This window comes from Ambystoma mexicanum, chromosome 7q (genome assembly GCF_040938575.1).
Source record: "Ambystoma mexicanum isolate Mex_15411 chromosome 7q, UKY_AmexF1_1, whole genome shotgun sequence".
In the NCBI taxonomy this organism is placed as follows: Eukaryota; Metazoa; Chordata; class Amphibia; order Caudata; family Ambystomatidae; genus Ambystoma; species Ambystoma mexicanum.
In genome coordinates this window covers 680,117,958-680,143,535 of record NC_090941.1, presented here as the reverse complement: position 1 = coordinate 680,143,535, position 25,578 = coordinate 680,117,958, and the positions used below count along the sequence as shown (strand labels likewise).

Sequence of the window (25,578 nt, the reverse complement as noted above, 5' to 3'; positions counted from 1 at the left end):
AAACTTATTGGTGACTTAATAGGCATTTTCGTGGTGTCATTGCTCATCGCATTGAACATTTGACATCAGGTTGCAGGTCTCTGTCGCCTTACATAGTCTTAGTCGGTTTTCTGGAAAGAGCTGGGATTTTAGAGCTTTGCGGAAGGTCATGTAGTCTTGGGTGTTTTGATTTTTATGAGGGGGGAGTGAGTTCCAGAGAGTTGGGGCTAAGGTTGAAAAGGCAGATCCTCCGATCCTTAAAGAATTAGAAGATGGAATCACTAGAAAGAGGGCAGTGCTAGATCTTCGGATGCGAGATGGGAGGTAGGGTTTTAGCTTCTCTTGTATGTACGTTGGGCTGGTCTTGTGCACTGCTCTGTGGGTAATGCAAAGGGTCTTGAAGGTGGCCCATCATCCGACTGGGAGCCAGTGCAGGGTTCGGAGAGCGGGTGAAACGTGGTCTCGGTGTCCCAGGGCGAGAAGGAGTTTGGCTGCAGCGTTTTGGGCTCTTCGGAGTTTATTGAGTTGGTATGCCTGTGTTCTCAGGTAAAAGTAATTGGAATAGTCCAGTCTCGACATAACAATAGACATAACAGCGGCGAGTCTGTTGGGGTAGGCAAGGTAAGGAAAGATGAGTCTCAGTTTGAGGTGGTAGTGACAGCATTTTGAAACATTATTGATCTGGCAGGAGAGGGTTAGGCCAGAGTCCATCGTGCAGCCTAGGTTTTTGACTATATCGGAGGGAGGGGTGGCGTATGTGGGAGAAGGGAAGTATTGCTGCATACTATGATTTCAGTTTTGTTGGGGTTCAGAAGGAGGTGGTTACTTGTCATCCATTGGTCAACATCAGAGACAAGCTTCAAAGTCGGAAGGCGGGTTGGTGTTTGTCTTGGGAATTCTTAGGATAATTTGGGTATCGTCTGCGTAGTTTTAGCAGGAGAGGTTTTGTCACGTCCCGCGGGATTCCCAATGTCTCTAGTGTCCCTCCCCAAACTTCCGATCCCCCTCACCCTTACTCCTGCCCATCCACTTGCCCGGATCCGGGACCCACGTGTGTTCTCTGCGACCCCCCATATGCCAGGGCGATTGTGTCAGCAGTCCGCTCGCCTCTGAGGACGCCAGTTTCATTGGCATATTCCGTGGCGGCTGCGAGATTGGCCTCGCTTTCTGCTTCCGCGTCACGTGACCGGCACGTCCCGCTCACGTGTTGCTGGAACTCGATCACGTGATGCGGGCGCTGGTCACGTGACCGGAAAACACTCGTAGCGCCACTATTTAAACGCTCGCATCACAGTGTTCAGTGCTTCACAGCTGTTTACCTTGGACACTGTTGGCCGCTCCGTTTACTTTTGGTTTGGATCTTGTGGAAACTGACCTCGGATTGTTTCACGGACTGTTTGGGATTCCCCTGATTATTGACCCTTGGATTTGGAACTCTTGCTACGGATCACGGACTGTTTTCTGGACTTCCATTCTGCTACACCCCTTGGCACTACGTTTCTTGGATTTCTTGTTCGGATTCCAACTACAGGTAGGCCCGGCGCACTCGGACCTCCATATATCCTCCTGAGCTTCCACCTACTACTGGGAGCGAGACGCTATTGGGTCCCGGAACCCCTCAATAGGTTCAACTGCACCTCTACTGTCAACCCTTGGTAAGACCTTTCCATTTTCTTGTTGATTGGTTTGTGGATGTTGTTCTGGCTAAGTACTTAACAGGTGTTTCTTTACAGTGGCCCAGGGGTTCCCAGAAGTCTGCATCTCCGGAAGAACATCTCCCACCTGTGGCCTCAAAGGTTGTACAGAGAGTGGTTTGGACTATCTATGTGCGACACTTGTGGACAGAGGTTTCTTCTGCCTACACGACAATCAAGACAGTCAAGACAGGTTTCGCGTGCAGATGGTTCCTGGTAGAGTGGTCAGAGGTTGAAGAGGAGAGCAGAGACGCATGCACCTTGGGGTACGCCAGTGTTCACTGGGCGAGCAGTTGAGACAAAAGGGGAGATGAGGGCGATGTGTTTCCTGTTGCTGAGGAAAGAGGCAATCCATTTGAGTGCCGAGTTACGGATTCCTAGTGAGTGGAGGCGGTCAAGGAGGATTGAAAAGTTAACCGTGTCAACGGCAGCAAAGAGATCCTGTAACCTTGAGATCATCCCCGATCGAGATCAGAGTGGCTTCTGTTCCATGTCGTAGTCTGAAGCCTGATAGTGCGGGTCGAGGAGTTTGTTGGATTCTACAAAGCAGTTGAGCTGGGAGTATGCAGTCCGGTCAATGAGTTTTGTGGGAAATGTGGTCTTGGTTAGGGTCAAGCCGGCCATGGGATGCCTTTTTTAGAAGTGGCTTGACATTCACTATTTTAAAGGCATCAGGGAAGATGCCAGAGGTGAGGGAGTTGTTTAGTATGGTTCTTGCATGTTCCCCTGTGCAGCTAGAGGAGAATATTCCCTTCAGAAGAGGGGCAGGGGTCGAGGGGCGACCGGGAGGGTCTGCTGGCTGATAGGTCAAGGAACTCTAGTCTGGAGATGGGTTTGAAAGAGTCAAAGGTCGGTAGAATGGGATCACGAGGGAACGGTGTAGGGTAGGGAGGACAATGTTGTGTTAAGGGTTGCGATCCTGTCAAGCAGTGCTGTAGAAATGTTGCGAGAGGGAGTCGCAGAGTGATTGTGTGGGAGTGGATTGGGCAGAGGTGCAGGTAGGTTTTATGAATTCAGAGATGATCTTGTGGAGTTCTTTGCTGTTGCTGTCACAGTTCAGAATTTGTTTATTGTAATAGGCTTTTTTTAGCCTTTCGAATCTCGGATTTGTAATTCCGGTGGTGGAGGGAAAACATGGATCTGCTGAGATCAGTTTTAGATGCTCACCATTTGCGTTCAAGATAGTTATTTTGTTTTTTGACAGTCCTCAGGTGGGGCGTGAACCATTTGGGGGACGGTCCTTTGCATGAGGTCGTAGGGCGCGAGGGGGTGAGAGGAATTAGCAATTCTTTGATATGATAGTTTATTTATATAGCGCCTATACACAATGTGTTTCAAAGCGCTTCAAGGCAAGGGAGGGAACAAGGGAAAATACAACCACATTCTTACAGGCCATGAACAGTAAGGATGTGAAATTAACTATCGTACTCGGCCTGATGACATTTCAGATAGTGCAAGAGCTAAAACATAAATAAGGAAGGGAGGGAGAGAGTGGGAGGAAAATGGAAACAGACAGGCGACTACCGTACTAGGCCTGACGACATTTCAGGTAGAAACAAAAGGTGAGGGATAGGGGTGCAGAAAGGGAGGGAAGGAAGAAAACAGGCAACTATCATACTAGGCCTGACGACATTTCAGATAGTGCTGGAGGAGTGGTGGGGAGGAAAAAAACAGTAATGGGAGGGTGGAGGAAACAGACGAGGTTGCTATCATATTAGGTCCAGGGACAATTCTGATAAGGTAAGTGCATAGAAGAAAGTAAGAGGAGGAGATAGGAAAAGGGAGAAGGGAAAGGAGGCGATAGTGGAGAAGCAAGAGTGGAGAGCGAATACAATTGCAGAAGTCAGTAGTAACACATAATGTTGCAAGGCAGGATACAAGATGAAGATGGGAACAGCATGATTCAGGGCCATCATGAGTACAAGATGCAAAGGAAGTCCAGCATGAGATTTGAGAAAGAGTGACGCACCGTGAATGAAGTCCATAAAAGTAAAATCCAGCATTGGCCACAAGACAGTGATGGTGAAGGAAGGCACAGGTGGGCGGGGCTTAGGCCAGGTGACCTAGATCCACTTTAAGCCAGGAGGGTCGACCACAGGGCAGCATTGCAGGGGGATGGAGTAGAAGGGCTTCAGCTAGGTCATTGAGTACCTTGACTTTGTTTCAGCATTTGTGGTCAAGGATGGGGGTAGGTGGAGCTATAGCAGAAGGGGTAGGTGTGTTGATAGAGAATGGCATGGCAAAGTGGTCTGTCCAGATAAGTGGTTTGGGGCTGGATATATAAACCAGGTCATAGGAGCTGAAAATCGCATCGAGGTTGTGATATGATATGATATGGCATTTATAACGTGCCTATACAAAAGTGTTTCCCATTGTGCCCACCTGAGTGGGTTGGACCAGTGGTATGTTGGGAGAGGTGGAGTGCATCAAGACTGTCAACCAGTGGATGGGTCATGGGGTTGTTGGGCATATCAAACCAGATAGTGAAATCTGACAGAGTGGAAGAGATGGCTGATTTACATGAATGGTAGCTATTGAGTCACAGAGATTGTTGGTGAAATGTCAGTTGTATCCTGGGGGTCTGTAGACGAGTAGGAAGCTGTGGGTGAATGTCGATGATGGCGAGAGTTTTACCTGAAGGGATTCACAAGATGCATTGCATGCCTGGGATTTGACGAGTGAGATGATGAAATGGGTTTTGTAAAGGATTGCTACTCTGCCACCTCTGGAGTGTCTATTGTGGGCAATAAGCGAGTAGCCGGGGCCCGGGGGGCCTCATGCAGGACTGGTGCACAATCTTTGGAGAATCAGGTTTCGGTGATAAAAATGAGGTCGGGATTGTCCGAGAATAGGAGGTCAAAGATGCTGTGTCTGTTTCTTGAAACAGAGCGGGCATTAAATTGTGACTTTGTGAGTGGAGGTGGTTTTCGTGACGCTCATCGCAGGGAGAGCTTGGTGGGCATTGGTGACAGTTGAGGTGGGGGATGTGGAAGGATCATTCTGGGTGGGTCAATAGAGACTGGGTGGGGGGCTAGAGGGGGAGCTGGATGTCTGTGGATTTTGAGTGATGGGTGAGAGGGCTATGTTGATGGGGGCGGGAAAAGTAGGCGGGCGGTGGTATGTAAGATGACGGATGAGGAGGGGGATCAGGGGGATTTGGGAGGGTGGAGAGTGGATCACTTGCGGATCAACGGTTTAGTCGGGTTGTTTCTGGTTCGAGTCTGGAGAGGGCTGGAGGTTTAGGTGTATTGGGTGAGCAGTCAAGAGCAAGGGGGTGGAGACTGGGAGAAGGTGGAGGGGAGGGTCTGAAGGTAAGGGTGGAAAGGGCTGGGAGGTTGGATCGATGGAGAAGTGGTGATGTATGGAGGGACGCGGGAGAGGACCAGACACTTTCAGCTTTTTGTGGGTTTTGGTGCCATGGGAGCGTGGCAGAGGGTAGGAGGGTCAGAGGGAGAAGGGGATGAAGATACTATTCTAGAGAGGGCGAGACAAGCCGTTTTCAGAGAAGGGAAGGGGTATGAAGGGGCGGGTCTGTGGGTGGGGTTCGAGTAGGGTTTGAGGGGGAGAGAGAGAGGGTGACATGGGAGGTAGGTTGAGAGGGAGAGGAGTTCCTCAGTGGGCACAAGGATGGTGTGGTAGAGGAGCAGGGCTCATGATGTTTGGAGCGCCAGAGAGCTCCTCTGGCCTGTAAGTTTGATATTGGTCGGGGTGTCTGGACGGGGTATGTGGGATTGTTCTCAATAGATGCTAGAGGGAAGGTGGATGTTGATGTGTTCGGGTAGGTTGAGGAGTGGGGGATGAGCATTTGAGAAAACAGGTGTTTGGCGCGCCAGAGTGCTCCTCTGATCTTAGAGTTGGAGGGGGGATTACAGGCGGCGTCTGTGTGTATTGATGTTTAGGTGCAGGGGTTGTAGATTGCATCCAGATGCGGGATAAAGGGTGGGGGTTTCATGAAGTTGAGCGCTAGAACGCGGGTTGCGTGCTGGGAAGTGTGAGTTACGGGGGGAGGGTATTGTGCAGGAAGGCTGGGAATTTGGACGGGTCAGAGAGGTGGTCTTCGTCAAAGTGAGATCTCCATCCCGGGGGAGGTTACGGCAGCACCTAGAGATTGATGTACATGTAACAGTAGATGTAGTGACTCTAGAATGAAGAACTGGCATCTAGATTCTTGAGAGGGTCAAACTGGGATCAGCAGTAGAATGCAGCAACTCTGGATGTGATAGTGGCGCCTAGATTTGAGACGCCTTCGACAGAGAGAGAAAAGGTCTAACATGTGACAACAGCAAATACAATTATCCAAGTGTGTGACGCAGGCAAATAATTCACAGTACTATCTCAGTATGGCACTTTCTAGGTGTGAATCAATAAAGCATTAACAATTTCTAAGTTTGCGAGGCAGGCAAATAATTCACTTTCTAGGTGTGAATCAATAAAAAAAATTCTAAGTGTGCGACAATTTATGTGTACTCTGGAATCAGCAAAGTTACTTGACATCCATTGGTACTCCTATCTTGAAGGAAAATATGTGTCCTCCCTATTGCATGCTCTACTGCTCCCGTCCGCCCTACCCACTGTTATGTTAAGTTTTTATGCCATGACCCCTTCTCAGTCTTCCACTGCCCAAAGAAATGCTCTAGCAGATAATGCAGCCCATTCAGCAGCTTTAAACAGGCCCTTGGTCCCAACGATACTCTTGTTTGTAATTCCGTTCAGCAGTCACTGATTGCCTCCCTTTCCAGCCTGGCCATATTCCAAGACCAAGCTCCTGAAGTAGAAATGGTGACCTGTATATGTTGAGTCCAGACTCCCTTTGGTCTTCCCCAGACAGCCACCTGGTGGCATCCATGATACCTCTTGCATACTTAGGCCAAGAGGCCCATGGCATTGCCCACTCAGGTAAAAATGCTATGAGACATGCCGTGGATAAGGAATGGATAGCCCCTGGCTTTGTCACAGTAGCACAGGACTATTGTGAAAGATGCACCATTTGTTTGAATCACATGACTGGGAGAGCGGTTAAGACAAAACTATCTCTACGTCCAGTAACAGAGGATCCGTCTTAAAAGTGCAGACATATTTTATGCAGTTCCCCAGATGTGTCTTAAGCCTACTGTTTGGCCATTTGATCATAGTTGACGTGTTCTCTGGGTGGGTGGAAGCCTTACTGTGTAGGAGGGCAGATGCAGTCCCTGTTGCCAATTTAAATTATGCTTTGTGTTGCCCCTTCTTATAGATAGCGATAGAGGTACCCACTTTACTGGCCAAATCACTAAGGAGATATGCAAAGCACTAGGTATCTCTCAGAAGTTTCACTGCGCTTACCACTCCCAGTCAAGCTGTTTTGTAGCACACTAAAATGGTGACTTGGCTGCCAAGGTTTCAGGAAACTGGTTTAAAAGGGCGCCAGGCACTGCCCTTAACACTATTTGCCATGCGCAACCACCCCCAGCGCAAGCACAGCCTGCCGCCCATGAGATCCTTACAGGACATCCCATGAGAGTAGGAACTGCCCCCCCAGCAGCTCCACACCTCCTGAACATGCACCTAGAAGATGAGACAGTACTAAAGTATTGTCACACGTTGCTGTTCATTCTCTTCATGCCCAGGTCAACAGCCTCTGAGCCCTGCCATCCTCTGAAGCCCGTCGACTGGGTCTTCGTGAAGGTTCAACAGCAAAGGTCAGCACTCCAGTCCAGGGGGTATGGACTGCACCAGATCCTGCGGCGCATGCAGTCATCAATTTCACCGAAGTGCCTGCGTGGGTCCATGCTACCCACTGCCACAAGGTCCCCTTCAGCGCCTGACACCTCCGTCACCTCTGCCAGTGCAGATACGCCTTGTGCTCCCACAAGAAGCCACACCTGGGCCCGTGACCGAGGGCAAAGCCCCGGCGAGGCGGCCTACTCACCTCTGGATGAGACAATCCGACGACAAAAAATCCTCCTGATGTGTTAGTACAGTGGCATAAATTGGAAACGGCTACCACACAGATGCCTGTGCCAGCTGGTTCTGGACACTGTTTCCACCTCTTGGCCACTTGCTTTGTCCCGATGACCAACGTGAGCTTGCGGCTCTGGTACTTCGGGTATTTCTAGCTTGAACCATAGTAGGGAGCCAACATACACTGCCACGAACACTGAATTGTGAACTTTGTGTAGCACACAGACCAGAGGAACATCAAACATTGACCAGCACCCCGAAGCCTGAACTGGGAACTTTGTTCAGCCCTTGATCCTGGATTGAAAACTCTTTTGAACGTTGCAATTTGTCCCGTTGCAATGTGTCCCGTTGCAGAACTCTGAGAGAAGTGCCCTGAACTGAGAAGAGTCGGCAGAACAGCACCTCGCATGTGTCTGCCTCTTACGAACTGTGCCGAGGCCCTGCCACGTGCTATGATGTTGCAGAACGAGCCAGACTCTCTGTATTTTGACATTAGACTTGGATCCACCCACAATGCCTTGTCCAAAAACGACTGTCTCATTTGATCTATTTAAATCTCAATGGGATTGCTACTTTTAACACTACATGTCATGAACACAATGGTCCTTCTGCTTGCCTTTGGGTTCACAGTGAGAAGAACAAATTACTTTCCCCGGGTAATGTTCTTTCGACTGCATATTCCTCCCACATATTCCTCATCTTTGATATATACCCAGCCAGCATCAGCTGCTTCGGAAATGTTTTCACAGAAGAGGACGCTGTGTGTTGTTGATTAATGGATCTTGTGGCCCTCAACCATCTCTGTCCACTCTCGAGTAAGACATTGATGTTGATATATGTAGCATGCACCGCACCCCTTACTTCACTTCTTAGTTTTTCCCTTCTCGTATGCACAGAGGTCTCTAAGGTCACAAGATGACCTGACATTGGAAGAGAGGAAGGTGTAAAACATGGAAATTGGTTTAAGGGCAGGTTGGGAGGGTGATGAGGAATATGTGGGAGGAAAATACAGTCAAAAGGAACACTACCAGGGTAAGTCATTTGTTCTTCGAATGGATTGTGTGCTCCCACGTATTCCTCATGTCTGATAGACTCCCATAGCTGTGTGCTCTAGGCGGTGGGAACAGAGAATTTCCTTTTCATTAATGTTGTGCAAAAAAGCGTTCCCAAACTTCACCTCCTGACCCGACGCAGAGTCCAAGCAATAATGCTTTGTGAAGGTATTAATACAAGTCCAAGTTGCAGCGTTTCCATAGATTTCTTCCAATACCATTTCACCTAATGAGACTTCACCAAATCCATTTCACCGAAAATGGTAGGGGAAATGGCATATGTGTATTGAATAATAGGTGGGTGTGGGTTATCACATACATCAAAGTTGCAGCACTACAGATGTCCTGCACTGGTTCCCCCCCATTTCAAACCAGAAGTAGTAGCCACAGCTCTGGTAAAATGAGCTCATAAACTGGAAGGGACAGCTTTGCCCGCCAAGTTGTAGCAATCAGGAATGCATAAAAGAATCCAACGGAAATAATGTGTGCTTGGTTACAGCTTGACCCAGCTTGTGACCAGCATATCCCACAAAAAGCTTATCGTCCTGTCTGAGTTTTGCTAGTCTATTTATGTAAAAACTCAATGCCCTTTTTGGATCTAGGCGATGAAGACTCTCCTCCTCTTTAGTAGGATGTGAAGGTGGATAAAAAGTAGGCAGCAATATCATCTGTGCCAAATAAAATTTGGAGACCATCTTCTGTAGAAAGAAAGGACGGGCCCTCAACATAACCTTTTCCTTGTAAAAGGTGGTAAACTGAGGATTACAAGATAAGGCTTACAACTCACTGACTCTACGAGCCAAGGTAATAGCTGTTAAAAAGACAGTTTTCCACCTCTCTGCTCGATAATCTCAGATGATATTAAAATCGTTGAATATGCTACAGAGCGATACTGTGATTCAGTTTTGCTTCACATTGATTCAGCAGAGGTTAGTAATACAATTCTCAAAGCTGCTGACGACCTGCTGTTCTTTGGTTTTGACATTTCCTTGGAGCCTGCGAAAGCAATTGTAATTTGTTCCCTTGACTCTGCTGACCTTAGGCAGAAGGCCAGGAAGAGTTCTGATGTGTCGCATGTACGGTCTCTTATGCGATCTGCCCAAACTCGGTCGCCTTGAAAGTTCAAATGCAAGCCGTGAAAACCCTGACAGACTCTACGTACAGGCCTAGCCATGATTGATCCCCTCGGAAAGACAAAACTTTATTTTATCATGGAACACCCATGGATTTAAACATTTGTTCAATAACTTGGAGGTCCCCCTAGATCAAGTTTTTGTAATTTGCCTGCAGGAGACGTGGTTATTGGACTCCCCTTGGAGAGATGGTTTTACCATGTCAGTAAAACCCGCAGTCAAAAATGCTCAAGGAAGACCAAGCGCTGGGCTACTAATAATGATTTGCATCACTCAAAATTGGTCATCTCCGATTTGCTCAAATCCTAACCCTTATGTTCAAGGAATAATCATGCACACTCTGAATTCCAATCTAGCGATGAAAAAACATCATCTTATTGTCAACAGCTATTGGAACCCTGCAAAAATGAGTGCAAAGGTTTTTGTTAATACTGTATGTAATTTAATAGATGATGCAATGCTGTTATATAACAACTTAACAATTATTTGTTGTGGGGACTTCAACTGTTCTTGGTTTCAATTTGATCAGACAACCAATTGTTATAAGCGACGTCCATCAAAGGATGTGGTGGCCAGAGGGCAAATGTGGGCTGATGCAATGAAATCGCGTGACTGCGTTATGGTAAATGGTGCTGTCAGTGGCGATATCCCTGCCCAGCCAACCTGGCACCACGAGCCCCAGCACAGCATCATCGATTATTTCTGGGTTTCAAGGAACTTTCAGTTGAAGCTATTAAGCCTTCAAATCCAAAACATGACCAATAGTGACCACAAGCTCCTGAAACTTAGCTGTCTATTAGACACCTGTAGTTCTGGTGAAGTATACAATCTTCCGGTTGAATCTAATAGTGGGTGTAATCGTCTTCGCATAAATTCCCCGCAGATCAGCCGCGTGACTGACAGATTTACCGGCTTATTGAATGGCGTGGATTACCCTTCACTATTGATTGACCATCAGATTGTCACTAAGGCTCAGGGTCAAAAGCACACCCAACATAACCACGCGTTCAGTTTAATCATGAACGAGAAAAAAAAGCTTTGCGTCGAGATTTACGCCTCATAAAAAAAAATTCACCAAAGAGCATGGTATCAGATGCTGTGAGAGTTATAAGAGCCATTTTTAGGAATTGGGTAACCTCACACAAAGCTATCATCATCATCGAACAAGATCGTGCTGAGTTGATGATGAAGCTTATAATCACCAAGAACACTCGGGAAATTTGGCAGATTTCAAACACGGGCACAATTGACGGTTTAACTACACCTCAAAACACTATCTCGGGTGATAGATGGTCCAGACATTTCTCTGGTGTTTTTGCCAGTTCAACTAACCCTTTTGAGTGTTACTCGGTTGCATGTCATGGTTCTTGGGCTGTTGACACCCCGCTCGATGAAATTAAACTAGCAATCAAGAGTCTAAAGAACTCTCGTGCCGCTGGCCCTGACCGGATTAGCAATGTAATGCTCAAAGAGAATCTAACAGTCTGGGCCATCTTTATCGAATGACTATTTGCTAGTATTGCCTTGCAAAAATGTCTACATGTATCATGGTTAACAGCCATTATAGTTCCCATCCATAAGAAAGGCAGCTGGGATTGCCTGGATAATTACCGACCGACTGCTCTCCTAGATACAATTGGGAAGATCTTTGGCTCTCAGCTGCGCTTGAAGCTTGCTCAATGGGCACATTTAGCTGGTATTCCTGACGTACGGCAAACTGGCTTCACAAAAGGTGTGGGTGTTGATGTCAACCTTTTGATCCTCACAATCCCGAAATTTGAAGCTCAGAAAGCCAGGCATAACATCTACCTAGCATTTATTGACATGAAGCAGGCCTTCGATTGCATAAATAGAAGCTTGCTCTGGAACAAATTAAGAAAATGTAATTGTCCATCAAATATTCTTGATCCAATAATGGCTCTTCAATTGAACACCTCAATCCGGGTACGCCTAAATAGAAGTGGTGAACTGTCCAATTCTATTCTAACGGCAAGGGGTGTAAAGCAGGGGTGCCCCCTTGCCGCGGATCTTTTCAAATTGTTCTTGGCGGACTTACCGGATCATCTTGGTCATGTTCACTGTTTTCCACCAAAGATCAACCAAGTTCCAGTAAGTTGTATTGCATACGTGGACGATCTAGTGTTGATTGATAGAACTCAAATTGGTCTCCAACGGTTGCTCAGTTCTCTATATGAGTACCTATCGATCAATGAGCTCACAATTAACACAGAAAAACAAAAATTGTGGCAATTGGTATTGTTTCAGGTAAAAAGGCTAAGGCGTTTAGGTGGGCTGTAGGTGGCCAGTTCCTTAATACTGTAGACTCTATAAGATACTTGGGTGTGCAGGTCAACATCTCCATCTGTGAACACCAATGGGTGAAAGATCTGAAACTAAAAACCATGAGTCTTGCCTTCCAAGTGGCAAAAATAAAGAAAAGCTATGGTAAATTTTCTTTATCCCCAGTTCTGACGTTCTACTTGCAAAAGGTAGTTCCTATATTAACTTTTGGAGCCGAGGTTAGCTGGAAAATCAGTGAGCATATTTGGAACTCTTTAGAAGGGCGTTTCTGGCGCTATGTTCTCCACCTGCCACAATGTGATTCAATGATATCTTTACGAGACAAATTGTCACTGAACTCCTCGTATAGCCATGTGATCTGGAAATCAATCACATTAATGCGAAAAATGTCTGCTGAAAATCCAATGCCCGCTTATCGAATATTCAACAAAACCTGTTCTGACAATAATGTAACCTTATTAGACATGTGGCGTCTCAGAGTACAAGCCTGGGTCGATGTCGCGGGAATCTCAGAGTTCGATATTTTCACTAGACCACAACACGCAAAAAAGAAATTTGAATCTTGGGCTTGGATCACCAACTTCGACAAACGGGAAAAACTATCCTCTACAAACTGGCTAGGCATTGGTCAAAAAAAGTTACATTTCCAGTCGCATTATTTAATGCATTCTCCAACTCGCTAGTACCATGAGCAATTTCTCAGGTTTCGACTGAACATTCTGAAATCTAAGGAAATTCTCTGGCAAAGAAAAGATAAACTGGAAAAAGACCATCTATGCCGTTTCTGTTCCCTGGCAGTCGAATCGCTGAAACACTTAGTCATTGAGTGTGAGAAAACTAGTGCCTTGCGTTCTGTACACCTGAGTCAATTTGCTCCTCTAGATAATGACGTTCGCCTGGTGGCTTAAGATTTTATCTGGTGCAAATGTTAAACATGTTGGTGCAATTGTGAACTATCTAGATGCATTACTGAAAACCCAGCTTTGAGCAGTGATCTCAAGCCTCTATTCTGTGTTTTGGAGGAAATTAACTGGGATAGAAATTGACTCTTCGCATGTTATGTACAAAGTGGCTGATGTGTCTTTATCTTTGCTTTTGTTCACTTACTTTCCTTTTCTGACGTGAAGAGCCATCGGTTCTGTAAGAACCTTCTGAGTTATGTTTGTGGAATTGAAAGGTTTTTACGTATGTTAAAACTGTAGATTTTTCAATTTAAAAAAATAAATAAATTAAGACAGTTTCAAGGTTTAGCATCCTTAAAGGACTTGAATGGAGAGGCTCAAATGGAGCTCCCATAAGAAACGTTAGCACCAGATTTAGATCTCAGACTTGTACAATGAATGCAACAGGGGGGGAAAACGTTAGTTAACCCCTTTAGAAACTGGATCACAATAGAGACCTTAAAATGTGATCCCTGCTCTGGTGAGCATTTAAAGAACCAACGCTGCCAAATACCCTTTTGTCGTCACAACTTGCAGCCCCCGATGGGCTAAATGTAGCAAAAAGGACAGCACTACTGGTGTCTCACAAGAGAATAGGTCAATAGTCACTTTCTGTAACTGAAAACAATAAAAACATATACAACAACAAAAAAAAGAAATGGGCTGGAGCAAGACGGAGCCAAACTCTGGCAAGGTTTGTCTTGCCAGAGCGCTGCTCCGTCCCAAGGCCTTCGGACCAGCCCAGGAAACTCAGATCTGTTCCCAAGCCGAGCTCTAACGCACAAACCTACACATTTAAGGCATTAACTATCATTAGGGAAAAGGGGCCCGGGCACTTTGGATTATCAGTTGTTCCATACTTACCGATGCACATGCCTCATACATATCAGCTATACACCAGAAACAGATAATTCAGCAATATAGATTTCTCATTTACAAATAATATGTTTCCATTACATCACTCCACATGTTTTATTTTTTTTAAATTTTATTATTTGATTGTTAGGCACTTACAGGCAAGTGAAACACTATTTCAAAGGGCCCACAGGACGAGGGGAGGGAATAAGGGAGTGAAATACAATACAAAACACAATATTTAATAAGAACAGTGGGGAAACAGATGAAAGGACGAACCTAATATGCCTTGTGAGTATTCAGAACGAGCAAGTGCAGCAAGGAAGAAGGTAGAGGGGGTGCAGAGTCCGAGTTTATGGGTGAGCCACAGATTAAGTGCTAAGGTTGTTAAGTGCTACACAGCCAGGAGCCACGTTCGGAGTAAGTGCAAACCTCCAGGGCGGAGGGAGCGCCAAGGTAAGTGCTGAGGGTAGACAAGAGCTGGGCCAATAGGGTGTGGGAGGTCTGGGGCTCCCGAGAACGCATAAGGGCCCCGCACACCAATCACAGCAACTGTGGGATTAGCAGAGGAATGAAGAAGGGAAGGAGGAGGTAAAGAAGAAAGTCTTAAGGAGCTTCCGGAATTTAAGAAAGTCCTGCTCAAGATGCAGAGTCAGGGGGAGGCTGTTCCATAGGAAGGAGCCAGCTGAGGAAAGTGATCAACCACCTACCCTCTTATTTAGCAATTGCTTTACACACAAACAGTCCGGAGGAACTTAGTGGTCTAGAGGGAGAGTATTTAGTAAGATAAAGTTGAAGATCAAGTGGTCCCTAGGCACAGACAGCCTTGTGGATGATGAAGAGGGATTTGAATTTAATTTGTGAAGAAACCGGGAACCAATGAAGACTTTTTGCGCAGGATGGATGCGGTCCCGGGCTTAAGGCCAAGAAGAAGTCTTGCTGCCCCATTCTGGATTAGCTGGAGGGGTCACAGAGTGGAAGAAGGTAGATTCAAGAGTAGACTATTCCAATAGTGAAGCCTTGAGAGAACCAGGGCTCGGGTAACATTGAGCCTCTGGGGAAAAGTGAGAAAGGGGAGAATTCCTTTGAGAAGGGAGAGAGAGGGAGAGAGGGAGAAAAGGAGAGAGATATGACTCTAAGGTTTCTGACTACAGAAGAAGCAGGGGGAGAGCCTAAGGAGGATGGCCCGAGTGAAGGGAAGAAGGAGGGAGCAGGGGTCCCGATGGGAAGAATCTCAGTTTTACAGGCGTTGAGACGGAGATCTTTGAGGTGCACCAGGACTGGATGGCAGATGAGCAGTCAGAGATGATGGAGGATGCAAGAGAATCAGCAGGAAGTTTGGAAAAGAGCCGTGTCTCATCTGCGGAACACTGGAAGTTGGAAGAGAAGGAGGCGATGAGGCATACAAGCAGAGCTAGGTAGATGTTAAAGAGCCAAGGCGAGATGATAGAGCCCTGGGGGACATCACGGGTAGTGTACGAAGTAGGAGAGGAGAAAGTGCCCAGGATGATTTCAGAAGAGCAGTCAGTTAGGAAGCCTGTCAGCCAGTCCAGTGCCCGTTCCAAGATACCAAGGGTATTGAAGAGCCTTTGTATGAGGATGGAATGGTTGACTGCATCAAAGGCTGAGGAGAGATCTAGAAGGATGAGGACAGCTGGGAAGTTGGCGTCCAGAGATGCCAGCAGTTCTTCACAGGTGTTGAGAAGAGCAGTTTCCGCGCCTCTGGATGCTCTGACTCCAGATTGATGGTCGTGGAGACCACTAACAAGTTTGGTGTGCGAGTTGAGTTGGGGCAAGGCCAGCTTCTCCAGCAGCTTCCCCAGGAAAGGGGTGATGGAAATAAGGTGGTAGTTGGCAGGGTAGGTAGGGTCTGCTGAAGGCTTTTTCAGGAGTGGGTGCACAAGGGAGTGCTTAAGGGAGGAGGGGAAAGATCCAGCGAGAAAAGAGTGATTGCAGAAATCAGTGAGTGTGGGGGCAAGAGAGACCAAGTTATTCTTGATGATCCTGGATGAGCAAGGGGAAACCTCTTTAGAAGAGACCTTCATGGAGCGGACAACTCTGGTAACCTCTTCAGGTGTGACAGGGGAGAAGGAGGAGGAGGAGGGTGAGGGGCAAAGGGAGGCATGAGGGTGCATAACAAGGGTGTTCACGAAGTCCTGTGTTTTGGTGGCAAAGTGTGAGGCCAGCACGTTGCAGATGGCCTGTGAGGAGCAGGGGAGGAGGAGACTGCGGAAGGGTTGGCTAGTTCCCTGCAGAACCTGAAGAGTTCAGCCGTGTTGTTGGATGTAGAGGAAAACCGAGCCTGCATGTGGGCTCTTTTCTTGGCACAGATGGAGTCTGTGTTCCTTTTGGAGCATGCGGCAGGACAGTTTGTCAGCGGATGAGCCTGAGGTGTGCCACTTCCGCTCCACCGCCCTGCACTTTCGTTTCAGGGCCGCAAGTTTGGAGTCGTACATGGTGTTGCACTTAGAGGCAGGTTTCAGGCGGATCCTCATGAATGGGGAAAGAATGTCAAGAGTATTGGTGATGGACAGTTGGAAGTTGCTGAGAGCAGAGGTAGAGTCAGAGGAAGGGGGAAAGGAGGAAAAAGATGGAAGCAAAGGCAGCAGCTGACATTCATTTCATCGGGTGGATGTTAGTGAACGAGGTTGGCAGGGCTTTTGGGGGTCGGTGTACAGGAGGGCGGAGGAACCTCTGACGGGCCCATGGGATCAGAGCTCACCCTAGAGTACTTTAAGACAAGATAGCTGCAACTTGAGGTGGATGGGGTGCGGGATTCTCTTACTCCAACACCAATCAATAAAGACAACTCAATAGTTTGGCAAAGGGAAGTCTGTTTAATGACAAGTACAAAACGGGGAAGCAATAGGAGATCAACAGTGATGCGTTCGCCCGTCTCGCTTCAACTTCCAAAATCTTAATTCAAACAGCAATTCTTATAGCCAAAATTCGTCATCATTAACGTGTAACACTCATAAATTTGTCATGCAAGTCTATTGGTTGGAAAAGGTAACTTAAGTATAGGTGCTATATCTGTATATGGTAACAGAATGTGAGGATTGGATAACTCTTATAGGGTGGGCGTCTACGCCCCTCCCTCTACATCACTCGTGCAAAACGTCACTAAAAGTACAACGTCTCATTGGTTCTACTAGCTATAGGACCCTAGATTATTTGGTCCATTGTGATTGGGTCGGTTACACCCCTAGGCATAAATCTCCACTTTTAATTAGCAGCATGCAGAATGGTCACCCAGATGCGGTATGCCCCAAGAATCACCCTGCCTCCCTTCCATCAATCAGTACTTTAGGGCTATGTGTCAATTAGTTGGTTGAGTATGGCCTCGAAACTGTAGCTTCTTATCGGGAAAAGTTATGGCATCCTCTGGTCTTGGGTGACATCAGACGTTGGTACCTCTTCGCGCCTGGCTAGTCACGTGTTAGTACACCATGAAGCTGCTTCATTTTCCATCTATTTGCATATTTGATTCTCCCTTCAGCCTCGCCACCTGCCTGGGCCTCCTTATCTCGACCTTCACGGGCAGGCTGCTACGCTCTTAAGTTTCAATTCTTCGAAGTTGCCGCTCTCCTCCCTTCCTTGGGTTGACCTTGAATTCCCAGGCATGAGCTGCTTCTTGCTAAATTTCGATTCCGCTCTCTCTTCTGGCCATGTGCTGGTATATGAGTCCTGGCCTGTTTAGCCCCTACCATCTTGGGCTTAATTCTGCTTTTGTATAAAGTGGACTGCACTTATAAAATGTGCTTTATTGAGGTAGATATATATGGTTGGTGCTTGCCGCTCTATTCTTCTACTAAGCATAGCAAGCTGCACTGTTTTCTTCGCTTCTTGTGTTACAAGCCTATGTACAGGCGTTTAGCAGGTTGCATACTTTCATTCTGCTTTACAGTTACGTTTGTTTACATTTTAACAACGTCTCTTCTCCTATGTCCGAGATATCCTTATCCATGGTGTTTCGTTATAGTGTGTCATCTTTTGGTTGCTGTTTTGTTTGTCAGTATATCTGTCAAGGCCCTTTGTTGTCACCATTCGCCTTCTATTAAGGCCCTTTGGGTCTCTTCTGGGACAGTTGGAAAGTAGTCCTCATGTCGTGTCAGTTGCTGGTACGGTTGTCTCAATGGGTACCGTGTTGCCCATGGTTCTCTTGTATTGGCACTTCAACAGGTATTACTTTTCCGGCGGGTGATGGGCAAAGCCCTAGCACGGCTCTCTGCTGGTTTATTTGCTCATAATACGTCACATATCTTGGTGTGTACGTTCCTGGTGCTTCACAATGGGTGGCTGGAGTGCAGGCCATATCTGGGACCTCCTCTACAACGGTCAGATTGCCAAAGGGACCCAGGTGGGAGGAGAGGAGAGAATGGTCTGAACAGGAGAGAGGGTTAACTAGAGGGGGGAGAGAGAGGGGTCAGAGTGTATGAGGGCATCCAGAGCGTGTCCAGCTGAGTGGGTTGGCCCAGAAGGGAGAATGGAGAGGGAAAGAGGTGCAGAGGTCAGTAAAGAGAGTGGATGCAGAGCCAGGATAGTCCAATTGGATGTTGAAATCACCCCCAGGAGTGGTTGGAGGTGGATGAACGTAAGGAAGAACAGAAATCAGCCCGTTCAGAGAGAAACAGGGTGGTGACGCCAAGAGGTAAATGGTAGCAATGGTCAGGGTAGAGATGGGGGAGATGACCAACTTGCAAACCAGACTCTCACAGGAAGAGTAGAGCTGGGTGGGTAAGATGGAGATATAAACCCACTCAGGAAAGATGAAGGCAACCCCCACCAGTGCAGTGAGGTCGAGGCTTTGAGATGATTTTGAAGCCATCGAGGAGAACAGTGGCAAAACCAGTGACTGAGCTGGCATCGATCCATGTCTCAGTAAGAGCGAGAATGTCGTGATCAGTGTCTTCAAGAAGTAGGCAGATGTCAGTGGAATGTTTGTTGGCTGAGCGGGCGTTAAGTGTTGCCAGATGGAGGAGGTCTCCGCCTTTGAAGGTTTTCTGAGGTGGGGTACAGCAGTGTGAAACACCAGTATGCGGAGGGGGAGAGAGAGAGTAGTTGGGGGAGATGCAGGAGAAGGAAGGAAGTTAATGAGAGAAGGCAGGATCCGGTCAGAGAGAAAAAGGTTGGGTTGTAGACCCTGAACCAGGATAGTGCCTGTGTGATAGACATTAAAGAAGCAATGTGAAGATGAGAGGCCGGCCAGGAGGACTACCCACTTGGTGCCACCGTTAATGGTAGAGTATGTGAAAGGAGAGAGCGTGGAGGTGAGATTGGGGGCGAGGGGTGTCCATAGATCTGGAGAGGGGACAGAGAAGAGGATTTCAATGAAAAGCTCTCTGGAGGAAGCGCTGAAATAGGTGTCCGTGTTGGGAAGTCCAGGGTTTGTACTCAAGATGTCTTTTTTTGTGTTTTTTCCTGCCAGACTTTGTGGGAGATGGGGGGGTGATAGTGTAGCAGTTTGAGAAGATGGGTTAGATGGAGAGCCATAGGTGCGGCAGAGGTTAGTCGAAAAATGAAAGAAGAGTGGCTGCACAGCACAGATCACGCTAGACTCACCAGGTGACCTAGTAGAAGTAGTCATTTGAGGAAGAGGGAGTACAACTGACCCAATTCAAAACTCTACAGAGATAATCTTCACCTAAACATTCATAAACTATTACCTGAGAAGAGCTGAACCCTTTCCACTCCACCCCGGGAAAAGCTGTCTGCGATGCACAACGCGCATTGCATTGCATTCCTTATTCTGCTGCACTAATGCTGGGTACTGATGTCACTGCGTGACGGAGCCAGGCCACAGTGCCCGCCTTTGTGCATCCCAAGAATGTGTCAACGGGCCCGGAAAGAAGTTCTGACTACTGCTGCAGCAGAGAAGGCACCATAACAGGGATCGTTCACGCCTCATGGCATCTGTAAACGAATTTACTAGACTCTATGTCGACACTGCACACACAAAGAGTGCATTGTTGTGTACAAGAAACTAAAACGCAGACCACAATGACTAGCTCGGCTGGAAGGAAACATGCTCTGCGTATCCAGGAAACAGAACAAGATAGCCAATAAACCAGTTAGTGTTTCCCGTATTTCATGCAAGGACAGAATGAATCTTTCGTCATTGTACTGATATAGTCTCTGCTGATGTAGTTTGTCTTAAAAAGGACGTAACTGACAGATAGCTCAGGAACTTTGTCCGTTAAATTACAAATATAAACCGCAGAAACTCGCTCAGAGGAGTTTTTATTTTAGGCCAAGCCACAACTATTGCATTATAGGACGGATAGGGAGCAATGGCATAAGATATGAGGAGGGACACAAAACCTGTAGATGTTGTTTGGCCATTTGCCCGCCCATTGCCATGCTAATCCCCATGGCCCTTCCCACACAGATCCTTCCCTGCCCCTTCCAAAACACCTCCTCGTGGGAACTATTTGAGCTACCTTTAATCAAGCCTTGACATCAAACTTTGTGCTGAAAATCCCTGCCAGTATTTTTTCAAAGCATTCTTCTGAGAGTTAATGACTTCTGGTGTAATAAAAAGGTCTAAACCAGGCCTGCCTTCAACCACTCGATTTATAATCACACTGCACTGACGTTCTGTTAAAAAAAAGCATTGGCAAGGCCAACAGTTTTGTATTAGGCATTTGCCTGGGACTGCTATTAGATGCCCATGTACTTGCAGCTACTATCATCAATGGCCAGTCAATACCACTAGAGAAGTGCCTGGCAAGTGCCTTCCCCAATGCCTACTCAAAAACCCAAATTGTTGGCAATGACAATGCTTGCTTTTTAGCATTTCTGTCATGCTTATTGGTGTGCCTCGAGGAACACGTCTAGACCATAAGCCAGGTTGCTTTTGATTTGTGAGGGATGCAAGACATTGTCATAACTTGCGGGCATTGTAAAACTCTATGCAATCACAGCTCACTGTGACGTCCCAGAAGACATGAAAAGGCACGGACTCCTTCATTCCGTTAAATTTGTTGGCTCAAAATGTTTGTTCTTTTGCTATACAAATACATCATCGCAAGATCATTCAACATAGAAACAATAAAAATACTACAAGAACACTATTAATTACTTCCACTTCCCTAGTTACAGTACTGTCACGTGGTTCCAACCTTACGCTTATAAGATGTCCTCGGTTTTCGAGGATGGGCGGTGCTTGGTTTTAAACTCGTGTGCCTCATTTGTGCCTCGTTGCCGATTCTGCAAGCATTTCAGGACACTGGCAGCCATGGATCAAAGGGGTACAATGGGGCGGTGGCTGCAAGCTGGTGAAATGTAGTTCCGGCAGCACGTATGCATGCTCCGAAAGGGATACAGTTTACTCTACAGCACTCTCAAAGTTAGCACACAGACGCGACAGTGAAATGCATGCGGAACGTAGAGACAGCTGTCAGCAGTATGACTTCAGCGAAGTAACGGATGAGCAGCTCTCCATTAGCTCCAATATATCCAATGCAATGAGAAATCATTGTCAGCGTATGAGGTTCAGGCATTCCAAATAAACGTCACACTTGTGCAATAACTACTTGTAGATGGCTTGTACCAATGCCGAGATGCTTGCGTTAATGACGCCCCGCTCATCAATCCTCCTTTGCTATAAGCAGATGTGGCTACACCGTGAAGCAGCGAGACTGCACTCTTTGGCTCCACCACGATCTTGTATGAAAATCTGCTCCTTCCGAGGAAAGCTTCTGCCCGGTCACTTCCCCGCATTTCCTTGGCGACCCAATTGTCCCGGCTTCACCATCTCATCAAAAGCTCAATTTCGCCTGGGAAGGCCACGTTTTTACTCATTTATTTTTCGCAGTGGTTGTTAGTTTGTTTTTGTCCATGCCGCCTGCATGTATTATTAAACCATATTGATTTTAGCAACTGCCCACTTTCCTAGGGGCAATTTGCTCTCTTTGCCCCGCTCATCCTTACTTTATCTTTTGCAATCCCCGGATCTCTCAGTCCATTTCACTGTATGTTGTTTATAATCTGCCATATCTGAACTCTTCTATTAGGTCCTTGCTCCTATTTGTTTGCACTATGTATGCTTCGCCATAAAATTATGCATCTAGGAGGCACTTTTACTTCCGTTTACTTTTGTCTGACAGTGGTGTTTTTATCCACCTTTATACTTCTCAAGTTGTTTCATTTTTAAATGCACGATCTCTAGCCAAACACACCAGTGACATACAGTATCGACGTAATGTGTGTGACTGAGACATGGCTGAAGGACTCTAAAGATCCTAAGCTAGACCATACCAGGGTATGACTTTTTTTGTAAGAATCAGCAACAGGGCTACGGAGTAGGGGAGTGGCCACCCTGACAAGAAAGAAAATAACTCAGCTTCTTCAAATCCACTATGGAAATCATCCATTTCAAATTCAGTCCAAATGACAATAACTGGGTGAACATTATTTTGGTGCATCGTCCACCCAAAGATAAGCCGAGCCTCAATGAGGGATTGGTACATCTCTTGACCCCTCTAAGTAGACCTAACACACCTCTTTCCATCTGGCTCGATGTGTCCTCAGGTGACAGGCACCTTGTGTTTCTGTGATTCGAGTAAGGTGTCGTGCTCCGTGCTTGCAGTAACGACACCGAACTGTGACTGCTCCTACTCGGTGCGGATGGAGCCAGATGGAAAGACCTATTTTCAGGTCACCTGTCTGTTACAGCCCTGCCGCACCGAGGAGGTAGTAAAGTATTGATTATCCACTTTTCCCGATTAGAAATGATACACAGAGGTATAGAATCTAGCTCTTTTACCCCTGTGTTGTCAATACATAGAAAAAGACTGTCCTGAAGAAAGCGTCCTTAACAAACACGAGTCGCTGAAACCGGTAGACAGCAATTGCTACATATGATAGTTTTTTATCATCCTCCACCTGCCATACTAATAGGAAGATGGCCAAGTGGAGAGTGTTGTACTGTTTGTCTTTTTTTTTTAACAACTTTATTTATATTTGCCCACAGGTTATGCACTTACATTAGCAATTTACGATTGTACAGACATATTACATATATAATTCAGTTGCTTTCCGTGTCTAGCTGTTCTGATTCATATAGTTCAGACAAATATTGCTTGTATCGTGCCCATATGTTTCTGGGTCTGCTTCGTGGGGTGACCGAGCCAATATACAGTTCTTCAGTGTCATTAATCCAGACCATGTCCCTGTTCCAGTCGTCTATTGTGGGGGGTTGTGCATTCTTCCACCTCATTAGTATGACCCTCTTGGCTCCGAGTAAACCCAGGTTCAGCAATTTCCGCCACGTCGGATTCATTTTCCCTTCTGCGCCCAACATGCAAGTACGAGGTGTCCATATCACTGGTTGATCTGCCATTTTGTTAAGTGCTTCGCATACCTCTTCCCAATAGTGTCTCAATTTGGTGCAGGCCCATAGCATATGATATATATTCGCATCTTCAGATTTACATCTTGGACAGGCACCTTTTTAGGTAGGATATATTTGCTTAAGCTTTAATGGAGTGTAGTGTGTTCTGTGCACTATTTTATAAGGTATCAGTTTAAACCTTGAGTTGCATGATATCCCTTTAGTCAGTCCGCAAATCTGGGCCTATTCTTATTCGTCTATCCGTTGGCCCAGATCTTTTTCCCATCTCCCTTTAGCTGTGTGGGTTACTGCTGGGCGTGTTTGTATCATAGTTTTGTATAGTGTAGATGCAGTTACCTTCTGGGTTCCTCCTGTGAATATATAACCTAATGGCATGTTTATTTCTGGCTCTTCTGGAAATGTCGGGTGGATTTGCTGTGTGAAGGTTGCGACTTTGTGGTATTGCTGTTTATGTGTGTACGTATTGCCCAGCGTATCTTTAATATCCTCCCATGATTTAAAGTGTTGATCCGAAAACAGCTGCCCCCACTGTGTGATACCTTTGCTGCTCCAATGTCTAGCTAGTTCACTTTCATTATTGAGTGGCGTTTGTGGATCTCCCCATATAGGCATACTCGGATGATATAGTTTATTGACACCAAATATGTCGGCAATTCTGGACCATGCTGTGATTGTGACTCTAGAGAGGTTGATCGTATTCTAATGCTTCGGGGTGGGTCTAGTCATCTTCTGCAGCGCCTCTACCGCCTCCCTCTCCTGCGGCGACCCGGTTATGTCAGTAGGGTTAAGAAAACATGTGGCCCATTTGGCTGCCTGCTGTGCCTGTGCAGCTAAATAATACAGTTCCATGTCTGGCGCCATCAGTCCTCCCCTTGGGTACGTGTCTGTCAAGACTCTCCAGCTCAATCTGGGGTGCCCGCCCCAGACAAATGCTATACAGGCGCTATTTATTTTGGTGAACAGAGCATGGCCTGGCCACACTGGGATTGTGGTAAAGAGGTAGAGAAGTTTCGGTAGTATCACCATTTTGATTAAGGCTATCCGTCCTGCCATTGATATTGGGAGCACGGTCCATCGTTTCATTTTTGCACATAGTGTTTCACCTAGTGTCGTGTAGTTCAGTGCTCGGGATAGTTGGGCCGTTCTGGCTATGTGGGCCCCTAGATACATTATGTGTATCAGACTCCATATGAGTCCGTCAAAGTCCGGGGCTGTGTTGTGGCGTCTGTGAGCGGAAATATTTCTGACTTGTGGGGGTTGAGGTGCAGTCCTGAGTATTCGCCGAACTTCCTGACCTCTGCTAGGATCTTGCCTAGCGTCCTGTCTGGGTTTTTTAAATATAAAAGTATGTTGTCTGCAAATAGCGTTATGATTTGTAGTTTTCCTTCGAGGTATAACCCAAACGAGCTGTATCGAGATCTAAGGATGTCTGCTAGTGGTTCTATCACCAGGGCAAAAAGCAGGGGGGAGAGCGGGCAACCTTGTCTGGTACCTCCCAACAGTTCTAATAAGTCTGAGGTTTCCATTCACTCTGATCCTTGCATATGGTCGTGTGTGTATAGCACCTGAATTCACTTTATGAAGTTTGGGCCAAATCCATAGTTGCGCAGCACTCCAAAAAGGAAGGGCCATGAGACTGTGTCGAATGCTTTCTTCATATCTAGGGATACCGCGACCCCGAGTGGTGGCCGGTATAGACGTAATTATCTGATGGCACCGTCTGATATTAGTGGCTGTAGATCTACCCGTTATAAAACCTGCCTGGTCTTCGTGTATCATATATGGCATGTATGGTGTAAGTCTTGCCGCTAGCACTTTGGCCAGGACCTTGGCATCTGTATTTATTAGTGATAATGGGCGATACGATCCACATTCTTCCGGGGGCTTGCCAGGTTTAAGTAAGAGTGTGATTATTGCTTCCCTGGTGGTTTCGGGGAGTTCTCCCATTTTCAGAGCTTCCTCCCAGACAGCATGTAATCTGGGAGTCAGGATTGGGCTAAACTCTTTATAGAATTCAGCTCCCAGCCCATCTGCACCCGGTGCCTTTCCGTTGGGAAGAGCTTCTATTGCCATATTTATTTCAGCCTCAGTGATGGGTGCCTCTAGTAGTTCTCTCGTCGATTCTGCAATGAGTGTTGTTGGTATTTTGGATAGGTATTGTTCTATCTCGCTGTCTGTGACTGTGCCCTGGGGGGAATATAGTTCTTTATAGAACTTGTAAAATGTGTCTTTTACCTCATTCTGGTCTGTTGATATTGTACCATCGTCTCTTCGTATACAGGGTATATTAGTGGGGCCCCTTTCTCCCCGCACCGCTCTGGCTAGTAG

The 25,578-nt window shown here is 46.7% G+C and overlaps 1 protein-coding gene across 2 annotated transcripts in view; it reads right to left on the bottom strand.

Annotated features, from left to right (window-relative positions):
• Nucleotides 1-25,578, bottom strand: part of MTMR6 (myotubularin related protein 6) — a 1,083,592-nt gene that overhangs the window by 953,580 nt on the left and 104,434 nt on the right. The window lies entirely within an intron of this gene.